This window comes from Dipodomys merriami, unplaced genomic scaffold (genome assembly GCF_024711535.1).
Source record: "Dipodomys merriami isolate MVZ:Mamm:240054 unplaced genomic scaffold, mDipMer1.0.p SCAF_56, whole genome shotgun sequence".
In the NCBI taxonomy this organism is placed as follows: Eukaryota; Metazoa; Chordata; class Mammalia; order Rodentia; family Heteromyidae; genus Dipodomys; species Dipodomys merriami.
This window is the reverse complement of record NW_027206135.1, coordinates 4,651,360-4,662,077: the sequence shown is the minus strand read 5'-3', so window position 1 is coordinate 4,662,077 and position 10,718 is coordinate 4,651,360.

Here is a 10,718-nt window from a genome sequence, read left to right as displayed (position 1 = left end):
AAGGCTAAAGGCAAAATAGGGTCTGTCCTCAGGATGTAGGGGAATGGTAAAAAAAAAAAAAAAAAAAAACAAAACAATCTTTTAAATCAATAACCATTTTGTAATAGTCCCTGGGAACAGCCACCCGTGTGGGAATGCCTGGCTGTAGCGCTCCCATTGGGCGCATAGCTTTATTAACGGCAGGTAGATCTTGAAAAGGCGCCATTTGCCTGATTTTTTATTGATAACAAAAATAGGAGTATTCCATGGTGAAGTAGAGGGCTCTATATGGCCTGCCACCAACTGTTCCTGTACTAACATGGAGGCAGCCTCCAATTTTTCTTGGGTAAGGGGCCACTGATCCACCCACACAGGGGTTTGGGATTCCCAAATGATTTTATCTGCATGGGGCACAGGAGGGTCAGGGGCCGATACTAAATATCTGAATACCCAAGCCCATGTTTATCTGTTTTTTGGGTAGCTTGGATGGGCTCAATGATTCCTTGTTCTGATTTTCCAAGACCCGTACCAGGGACAAAATCCATACGGAGCATTTGATGTGTAACCACAGAATTGGGACTAGCAAGGATAACTTCCATCTGGGTCAAGATATCCCGGTCCCATAGGTTAACAGGGAGGTCAGGAACAACAAAAGGAGTAACAGTTCCCCTACTGCCCTCTTTGTCAGTCCAATTAAGAACCCTGGAGCTGACCAAAGGGTTTTTTGACTGCCCTATGCCTTTAAGGTCAGTTAGGGACGAGGTAAGGGGCCAACTTGGTGGCCAATATTTTTGGGAAGTAACTGTGGCATCTGCACCAGTATCCAAAATTCCCTGAAACTCCTTCAATTCGCAGGGTGAGGGTGGGTCTTTTTTGAGTGATAGGCTGAACACAATACGCATCAGAAGACCCCAAAGAAGCAGTTCCTCGTGGTGTGGTCTGAGCAGTGGAAGAACCCCCTGAATTTAATGGGAGCAGTATCAATTGTGCAAGCCTAGTTCCAGCTGGAAAAACTGCAATTCCATTAATGGCCGTGGCCAAAATTTTTATTTCTCCTGCATAATCATTATCAATAATACCAGGAAAAACTTGGACACCTTGTAAGGTAGCAGAGGCTCTTCCAAGAATAAGGGCACACATATGAGATGGAGGGGGTCCCAGGGTCCCAGTGGCTATTATTTGAGGTCCTTGTATAGAGTCTAGTACTGTGTTGGTGGTGGCGGCGGCACAGAGGTCCAGTCCTGCACTGCCTGGGGTTGCCGGCTGGAGGGAGGCAATCGTGGAGAGAGGTGGGGAGCTTGTGTTGGACTGGGAGTTTGGGAGGGGACAAACCCTATCGTCCCTGGGCTTGTCTTGGGATAGTCGGGGCCAGGGGCTGGCCCCGAGGGAAGTTTCCCAAAAAATGAGAGAGAATGGGCTGTCCAAGGGCATTTGTTTTGGATCTACATTCGTTGGCCCAATGACGGCCCTTACCACATTTGGGTCAAAGAGTGGCAGCGAGTGGTCTACCTGTAGCTTGAGAGGGCATTGCCCCTTGGCTTTGTTTGCGGACAAGACATTCCCTGCAAAATGGCCAGTTGTTTACAATTAAAACAAGTATGGGAGCCAGGGACTGAACTTTGAAATGCGTTGGTAAAAGCAGCGCCTATGGCGAGCCCCATGGCATGGGCGGTTCCTACTCCAGCACAAAGCCTGAAGAACTCAGAGAGGTCACCCTTGTTTTTATGTGGCCGGAGGACATCTTGACATGCAGGGTTAGCATTTTCAAAGGCAAGATGTTTAACAAAGGCACTTTCACTTTCACTAGGCCCAAGAAGCCTTTCCTCAGCCAAGTTAAGCCGCGAGACAAAGTCACTGTAGGGTTCATCTGGCCCCTGTCTAACTTTTGCCAGGGAAGTAGTAGCTGATCCCTTTTGAGGGAGACACTTCCAAGCATAAAGGCCAACGTTTTGAATTTGTGCCAAAAGTCCGGCAGGAAAGCACACCTGTTTAGTATTGGTATCAAAGGGCGCATTACCCAAAAGTTTAGTATAGGTCCAGGTTTTTGAAGATGTTTTAGCCAAATTTTTTTGCTCAGTCTCTCTACATTGTTCCTTAAAGTCCGCATTCCATAAAACAAAATCACCCCCACTAAGGGTGGCGCGGGCCAGGAACTTCCAATCATTAGGGGTGAGCCAGCGCGCACTTTGGTTTTCTAACAAGGCTAATGTATAAGGGGCAGTCGGGCCATATTGGGCACATGCATTTTTAAGCTTTTCAACAAACCGGAGGCTAAGCCTCTTATACTCTTGTTGGCCTTTTCCCTGGGTGGGTTGTTCCTCTTCATCCCCAGTATCCTGTTCCTCATCCTCCTTTTCCTCCTCTTCTGATTCATCCTCCTCACCCTCTGAGGTCCTATCTGTCTGGCTCGGAGTTACTGGAAAGACGAGGACTGATTGATGGCGTGATCTAGCCTTAATTTTATTAGGTGGTTTCAGCGTATCAGCCAAGGCCAGTGTGCGTAGTTCATAATCAAGGGACCGCAGTTCTTTTAAAAGTTGAAGGTGTTCTCGCCTATGTTGAAGGGCCTCCCGTAAAGGGGCCAGGTTAGGTAAAGCAGGGAGAGAAAAAACATCTAGATCTGGAGAGGCAGTGAGCCCTTGAAGGGCCGGGCCACAAAAGGGAGGGGGCACATATAAGGGATGCGGAATATTTAAGGTAGAGGGTTTATTCTGAGGTAGGGGGTGATTGAGTAAGGGGGGCCAATCAGGCTGATGGTATTGGGCCGCCTCCTCTTCCAGGGTGGCCTCCTCCTCGGGATTTAAATTATTCTGAGGGGATCGGGCAGCCTGGAGTACAGGATAAAAATGTTCAACCACCTTTTGAGAGGGAGTTTCAAGATATTTTAGGGAGGTTTTAGATTTTTGAACAGGATTTTCAGTAAATTGACCAGCAGGTATATCTAATACAACCGATGGGCAAGCCGCAGGGGGCCGAGAGGCATGTTGGCGAACCTCCTCTCCTGTTTTTACAAGTTTTAAAATTCCACTATCAAATAGAGAACATTTAAAAATGTCATTAATCAAATTCCAATAGGAAAAGGTGGTAGCAGGAACCTTTTCCAAACCAAAGATTTCATAATAATCTGTTAAACAATCTCCTACTCTTTGCCATCTTTTTGCATCTATGATTCCTTCAAAGGAGAACCAAGGACACAAGTCCTCTATGAATGAGAAAAATAATTCTAAATCCTTTTTCTTAACCCATGTTCCCCGTGTCTTGAGGGCCTCCTTGAGGTCTGACAGAAATAGATCATGTGACGATATTGCTTGTCCCATAGTGGGTCACTCACCTTGCGTCGTCCTCACTCTCCTGGATCTGTCTCTCGGCGGGGTCTGTGGAGGCGATCTCGGACTGTACTGTTTTCCCGAGGACGGCGTTTCCTTCCTTAGTCAGAGGCTCGTGCCCCACGTTGGGTGCCAGTTGTCCCGACCCGCAGGACTTCAATGAGGGCAGTGAACCTAAGCGAGAAGGAATGAAGGGACAAGAGACACGAAGAATGACAGCAAGACAAGGATTCTGATCAAGCTGCCAATTTTTATTTTTCACACAAGGGTATTTATATGCTTGGAATAAGGAAGCTTTTTCATTGGCCGAAGCAGCTCCAGGGTGCTTGCTTAGGGCAAGGTGAAAAGGTGGAAAGGTCGGACTGCCTCAAGATGTTCCAGTGAGATAGTTGGCTCCCAACACTATACCACTTGTTACAGTTAATAACTAAAACGTTTAAATAGGAACTTCAATTCACAATAGCCTCAAATAAAAATTACCTAGAATTGCCTATATTAGCTACTCAGGAGATTGAGATCTGAGGATCAGGGTTCAAAGCCAGCCCAGTCAGGAAAGGCCATGAGACTCTTATCTCCAATTATCACTCTTGAGCTGAAGAGCTGAGGGACAATGCCCAGGCCCAAAGTTCAATCCCCACGACTGACAAAAAAAAAAAAAAAATTACCTAGGATAACCCTAAATAAAGACCAGTCTTCCTTGCAACTGTAACATCTTAAAAGAAACATGGATGAAGGCATTAGAAGATGGAAAGGTAGTTTGGCAGAGTTCATACTAATATTAGTTATTAATACTACAGGCATACCTATACAATAGAATATTATATGACAATAAAAAGCAATGAAGTATAGATAGATAGATATATACTTTAAGGTGGGTGAACTTTGAAAATACACTACATAAAGCAAGCCATGCCATAGCTACATGAAATGTCCAGAATAAGAACACAGAAGGACATAGAAAAATACCTCAGTGTTTGTCCTAAAATTCTGGCCGGAAGTCAGGAAGAGAATAAGAAAATGACTAGTACTGAGTATCGGGTTTCTTTCTGGAATGAGGAAAGATATCTAAAACTAATGTTTTATCTAATGTTAAATGGTAGCTTCCCAACTCTGTAAATGCAAATAAAGTATACTGAATTGGATACCGCAAAAAGAGTGAATTGTAGGTTCTATGAACTGGATCTCAATAAATATGTTGAAAAACACGCAAGCCCTATTAAGCCGGGGCCCTCAGCTCCACCACTCGGCCAAGCCTGGCAGATGACAGGAGGCAGAGGTCCATAAACAGCAGTGAAAATGACCCGATTTGCTCTGCCTCCCTCCAACGGAGAGCGATCCGGGCCTGGAGGCCAAGCCTCCCAAGCAGCCGCCTCCTGTCCTGAGGCTTCCCAGGCTGCTTAGAGGACGGCGGGCTCCACAGATGAACAGGGCTGAGGGGCAACCCGGCAGGCCTAAAGGTCTCCCAGGCTTTCAGGAGCTCTTTGAGAAGGACCCCACATCTTGCCCCAGGAAAGCGCTGGAGACAGAACTGAGTCTCCTTGAGAGAAGTAGGAGGAGACCGCCATCAAAAACACTGAGTAAACCTTCCTTCAGGCCATGCCCCAGTGTAAGCTCCACCCCCAGCTCAAGGCCACTCCACCATAGGTCCTGCCCCCTTCTAGGCTCGCCCCCAAAGTAAATGAGCCCCTAGCATAGGCTCAGGCCCTGCTTAGAGTCTATATTAAGCATAGCCCAGCCCCACCATAGGCCCCACCCCCAGACATTGACACACACCCTGGCATTGGTCCCATCCAAGATATTGGCCCTGCCCCAGGGTGAGCTGGGGGAGGCAACCTCCCAGAGTCCCTCCCAGAGCACATTCACACAAATCCCACACGAAGCAGGGGCACAGGAGCGAGTTGGAAGTTAGACTATAAGCACCACAGTGTGAAACTGCCAAGATGAAGAAAAGGCCAGTCAAGCTCCCATTGAGATCATCCTTTTCAAAAGGAAGGAAAGAAAAGGCTATAATACATAACACTACACTGAGAAAGGAGAAGAAATAGAAAAGGGTAGCATCAGGGGACCCAAAGCTCATCAGCAACTTTTGAGTCCTGAGATCCCGGTAACAAATCTTTTTATTCAGTTGAGTCAGGGAAGTGACTACAGGTACCTGTAGAGATGAGGGTATCAATCTATCTTTGTTAGCATGAGACATAGTATGCATACAAATGTTCATTGATTCCAGTATCTTACGAAGAAGGGAAGCAATAAACAGTCCAACATTAATATAGACTTTTATCTCCAGGGTCTTAAACTTTTGGTGCCCAAGCAGCTCACACTTAGGGTAGAAACTTGAGCTTCCGTTTTGCCTAGACTGTTTGATCTTTCCGGGGACCCAGTTCTCAGTCTTCTGATTGCTGTTGCAATGGCTTACCAATCTCTTAACCCTTTTTATATCTCACAACTTGACTCCAGCATTCCCTACCGGTGTGTGTGTGTGTGTGTGTGTGTGTGTGTGTGTGTGTGTGTGTGTGTGTGTGTGTGTGTGTGTGAGTGTGTGTGTGTTTGGTTTTGGGTTTTGTTTTTGGTTTTTTTTAATGTCAGTTAATAGCAAATCCTCTGATAGGCTGAATATTAGGAAGCTGAAACCTGTTTAGGGGAAAGACAAAAGCAGTGAGCATGCATGAATGGAGAGAGAAAGAGTGAGCAAATGCAGTCATTATATTCAATATATTTTCTGTAAAAGTTGAACTAATTACAAGGTAGAGATGGAAGGGAGAAGGAAGGAGAATAATGAAAAGGTTGACAATAATCAAGATGCATTGTATTCAATACCTGACTTCAGGAATTGAAACCACATATATGCATGACTATGTGTGTGTAAAAATATAGCATAATGCAATACACTAAACAACTGTTCCTGAGGCTTTTTGTCCCATGGAACTTTTTCCTTGTGACCTTCAACAGTTTTCTCAAAGAATTGTATTGTCTGTACCATTGCTCCACTGACCTCTGCAAATACCACTTAAGATAAAACATCATTTACTATTTTTCTCCCTTAGGCTCTGTCTTTGATGGCTGTCTACCCAGTGGATTGTATCAAATAGAGAATTCAAGTGCTTTCAGGGAGGATTTGTTGGAACCTTTCTTAGTGTTTTGAAAACTGAAGGTGAGTGTGCTGAGTGCAGAAGCAGATTAGGTGTACTCAGTTGATTGGTTATTTTGTTGTTGGTCCTGTCAACTGACCCTTAACACTTGGGCCAGGTACCTGGCACGATCTTCTGTTCTAAATATCCTAAAAGGATTGTTGAAGGTGTGGGCTTCATGTGATTTACAGTATCATCACTTGCCCTTAGAAATTAGAGATTCTATCAGAAGATGATCTCTAAGATATCCAATAAGGGTTTCAAAGAACATTCAGCATCCTTACTGATGGTATGTCTGGAGTCAGAAATGAGCAAGTAGCTTCTGAAGGTAACTCACTTCTAACTTTTAGAATTAGGCAGGCAGGAGGTTAATAGCTTTCAAATGATGTTTGTGTGGAAACAAACCTTATGGAATCTGAAAACCTCTTCATCTTGCAGCTTATACATTTTAAAAATTGGGTTAAGGCTGGGCACTGGTGGCCCACACCTGTAATCCTAGCTACTTAGAAGTCTGAGAACTGAGGAATTTAATTCAAAGCCAGCCTGGGCAGTAAAGTTCCTGAGATTCTTTTTTTTTTTGGTCCGGTCGTGGGGCCTGAACTCTGGGCCTGGGCACTGTCCCTCAGCTCTTCAGCTCAAGGCTAGCGCTCTACCACTTGAGCCATACTGCCACTTCTGGCTTTTTTCTTTTTGCTTATGTGGTGCTGAAGAATCGAACCCAGGGCTTCGAGCATACAAGGCAAGCGCTCTACCACTGAGCCACCTTCCCAGCCCCGTTCCTGAGATTCTTATCTCCACCTTACCATCAAAGTGCAGAAAGTAGAACTGTGGCTCAAGGTGATAGAGTGCTAACTTTGAACACAAAAGCTCAGGGAGAGCAACCAAGCCCTAAATTGAAGCCCCAGTAGTGGAACAACACAACAACAACAACAACAAAAAATCCCCCCATGCTAATGGGGGAGGGGAGCATCTTCATTTTGGTTTATAAAACAGAACATAAGAACAGCTACAAAGTTGTTTAATTCATGCCCACAATAGAACATAAATATCTGTATATAACTAGTAACCCTGTCTTCCATAAACATGTGTTATGTTTTAAAACTTTACAAAATATGCATGCCTCCCTTATCCAAATCATCCTCATAGCCCTGTTGGGCAGCACTAACACTAGAAACGGCTCCACCTTCTTGCTGTCATTTCCACAGTTACCTTTTTCTGGCCATGGTAGGCCTTGGTACTGCCCCATCCATTTTCCAGGAATTAGCCAGGCATGGAAATGATCTGTATTGCCCTAGCATGAATCACCTTTGCCAAAAGGCCTGATACTGGTCTTGTTTTGACTATTTTACTTATGGGTACCTGGAAATAAATTCCTTCACCTTTTGGGTTTTTATAGCACTGTTGTCTGGATTTATATATACATGTTTCTACTCTGTGTATGGTTATCCCTAAGAAGGGGATGGTCACAGTCTTCAATTGCCCTTTTGTCTTCTAGAATAATAGCCCTATATTCTGGATTGAAACCTACTATGATTGAAACATTCGGCTCCAATAGCTCACTATTTTGGGCCTATGAACACAATGGGAAGTTGATGATGAGCCAGTTGGAAGCATACTGAAGTGTCCTAGTGAACCTGGATCCAAGCACAGGTATTTAAGAACTACTGTTCATTTCAATAAGCATTATTTTATAAGATCATACGCTCATAGCTACTGAGCCCAGCTGATCCTCTCCTAAGAATATCCTTCTGTGGTCTCACTGTGTGAATGTTTGGAGTGCTATATAATTAATCATATCCAAGTGTAATTATTTGTTTTTTTACTATCCATTAGGTTTACTTGTAGATTTATAGGCACATTTTCATTATTACAAAGGGGGAAAGGAGGTAGCCTGTGTTTCTTTGTGTCTGGATTACTTTGCTTAATATAATTTTTTTTCCAAGTCTTTCCATTTCCTTCATGGGGCCATGCTATTCTTTCTGATGGAAGCATAGAATTCCATTGTGCACATACACTACATTTTCTAGATCCATTCATCCACTGAGGAGCATATGGATCGATATTTCTTAACTATGGTAAATTATGCTGCAGTGAACAGGGTTGTGCTGGTGGCTTTAGTGCAGCCTGCCTGGTTTGTAGTCATTTAGATAAGTGCCCAGGAATGGGATTGGTGGGTCATAGGGAAGCACTATGGTTTTCTTTTGTTGTTGTTTTTTGTTTTTTTGTTTTTGTTTTTGTTTTTTGTACTGTTTGTAATTCTTTTTTTATTCTTTGTTTGTTGTTTGGGGTTTTTTATTGTTTTGTTGTTTTTTGGATTGTTTCCTTTTTGTCTCTGTTTTTGATCTCTGTACCCTTTGTCTTCTATATAAGTTTCTCTGATTTGAGGAGAGGAAGGGAAAACACTGAAACGGTGGGACAAAGGGTGAACTAATTCAGTACTGAGACTCATTAGACACTATGTAGGAAATGAATTATACAATTTGGGGAAGAAGGGTTGGGAGGAAGAAAATTGGGAGAAAATAAGGGAGGGATGATACTTCAAAAAAGAAATATACTCATTATCTGACTTATGTAACTGTAACCCCTCTGTACATTACCTTTACAGTAAAAAAAATTAAAAAAATAAAGAACAACTTCATCTCTGGGTTTCTCAGGGTTTCACAGAGTTCAATAACAATGTAGAATTAATTTGATGTCTTGTGAATTTGTCTGTGGCCTCCCTTCTTGTACCTTAAAACTTTATGATGAACCTCTATTTTACATCATTTGTAACCATGATTTTACTAAAAGAGAAAACTTGCTGCTTTTGTTGCCCTTGATGGACTCTGTCTGGTGGCCTTATCCACCTAAATTGAAAAGCCAAATACACATCTATTAGAGTGCAATTTCTTCATAAAGCTACATAAAACACAAATGTAATTTGGATCATTCTGTAGTGAGAGAATCACCATTTGTTCAATGTTTCATTGCAAGAAGATTAATAGCATAAAACCCAGAGATGGTTATAAATGTTTGCTTCTAGATGTACGGTTCTTTTTTTTTAAGTCTCCTAAACCTATACACTAAAGAGGCTTAAGTTTTTCTAATGAAACTTGAAAAATAAAAATTCATCTCTATTTTTGAGAGAATATATTTACACATTTAGTGTATCTTCTAGATTGTTGATGAAGTTTCAGAGTAAGCATACTGGATTTTTTCCCCCAGATGTTGTACTCTTCAAATAGTGCCAGTCAGCCAGGCACCGGTGGCTCATGCCTGTAACCTTAACTACTCAGGAGGCAGAGATCTGAGAATCACGGTTTGAAGACAGTCCAGGCAGAAAAGTCCATGAGACTCTTATTTCCAGTAAAACTCCTCAGGACAAAAAACAAAACAGAAGTGGCTCTATGGCTCAAGTGGTAGAGCCATAGCCTTGAGCAAAAGCAGCTCAGGAACAGCATCCAGGCCCAGAGGTCAAGCCCAAGAACTGGCCAAAAAAAAAAAAAAAAGTGCTATTCATTTTCTAGAAGGGTTCTGAATGTAGTCTGCAATCTTGACTGGATTACAGAAAGTGGCCTAGTTAAACTGGCCTCTGGAAAGCAGCGGGGGCACTCAGCAGCTTCCCTTACCAAAGTGCTCCCCTGCTGTGGGCTGTCAATTGCAGAAGAGTCTTGGAGGATGGATTGGCTGTGCTGTTGTGCTTTGAGGAAGACCTATGTGGCTGCTTACCAGCAGCTTTTACCTAACTCCATATCTGTATCCTAGCTTGGGGTGGACTCCAGCATGTTCTTTTGAGCAAGAATGTTAATAACTTGAGAGAGTTTCATTGTGGAAATGTCATGTGTGTGAGCAATGTTCTTTGAGCAAGTTCACTGTCTCCTTTTTCATGCAATGTTGGTGGGATTCATTATGCTGTCTTCATAATCAGAGTATCTTTATCCTCTTCAACCTCAGTCTCTTCCCCTTCCCAACAGTACCTTTTATATTATTATGATCATCATCATTATTTTAGGTCTGGGTTTTGCAAATAAGAAAGAACTTGGTGTGTGTGTGTGTGTGTGCGCGCGCGCGCCTGTGTGTTTGGCTTATCTCATTCAATTTAATGATTTCTAGTTCCATTTGTCTCCAAATGGCTATATTTCACTTTTCTTTATGGCTGAGTAATATTCCAATGTGTGTGTCTTTTTGTACTTATTCATCAGTTGTTCAACACCTTAGCTCTTCTATACTAAGTTCTTGATAGTTCCAGAACTCATTCCCTATGTCCACCATCATAAATGTCTTTCCTGCTCTAAAACAAGTTAAA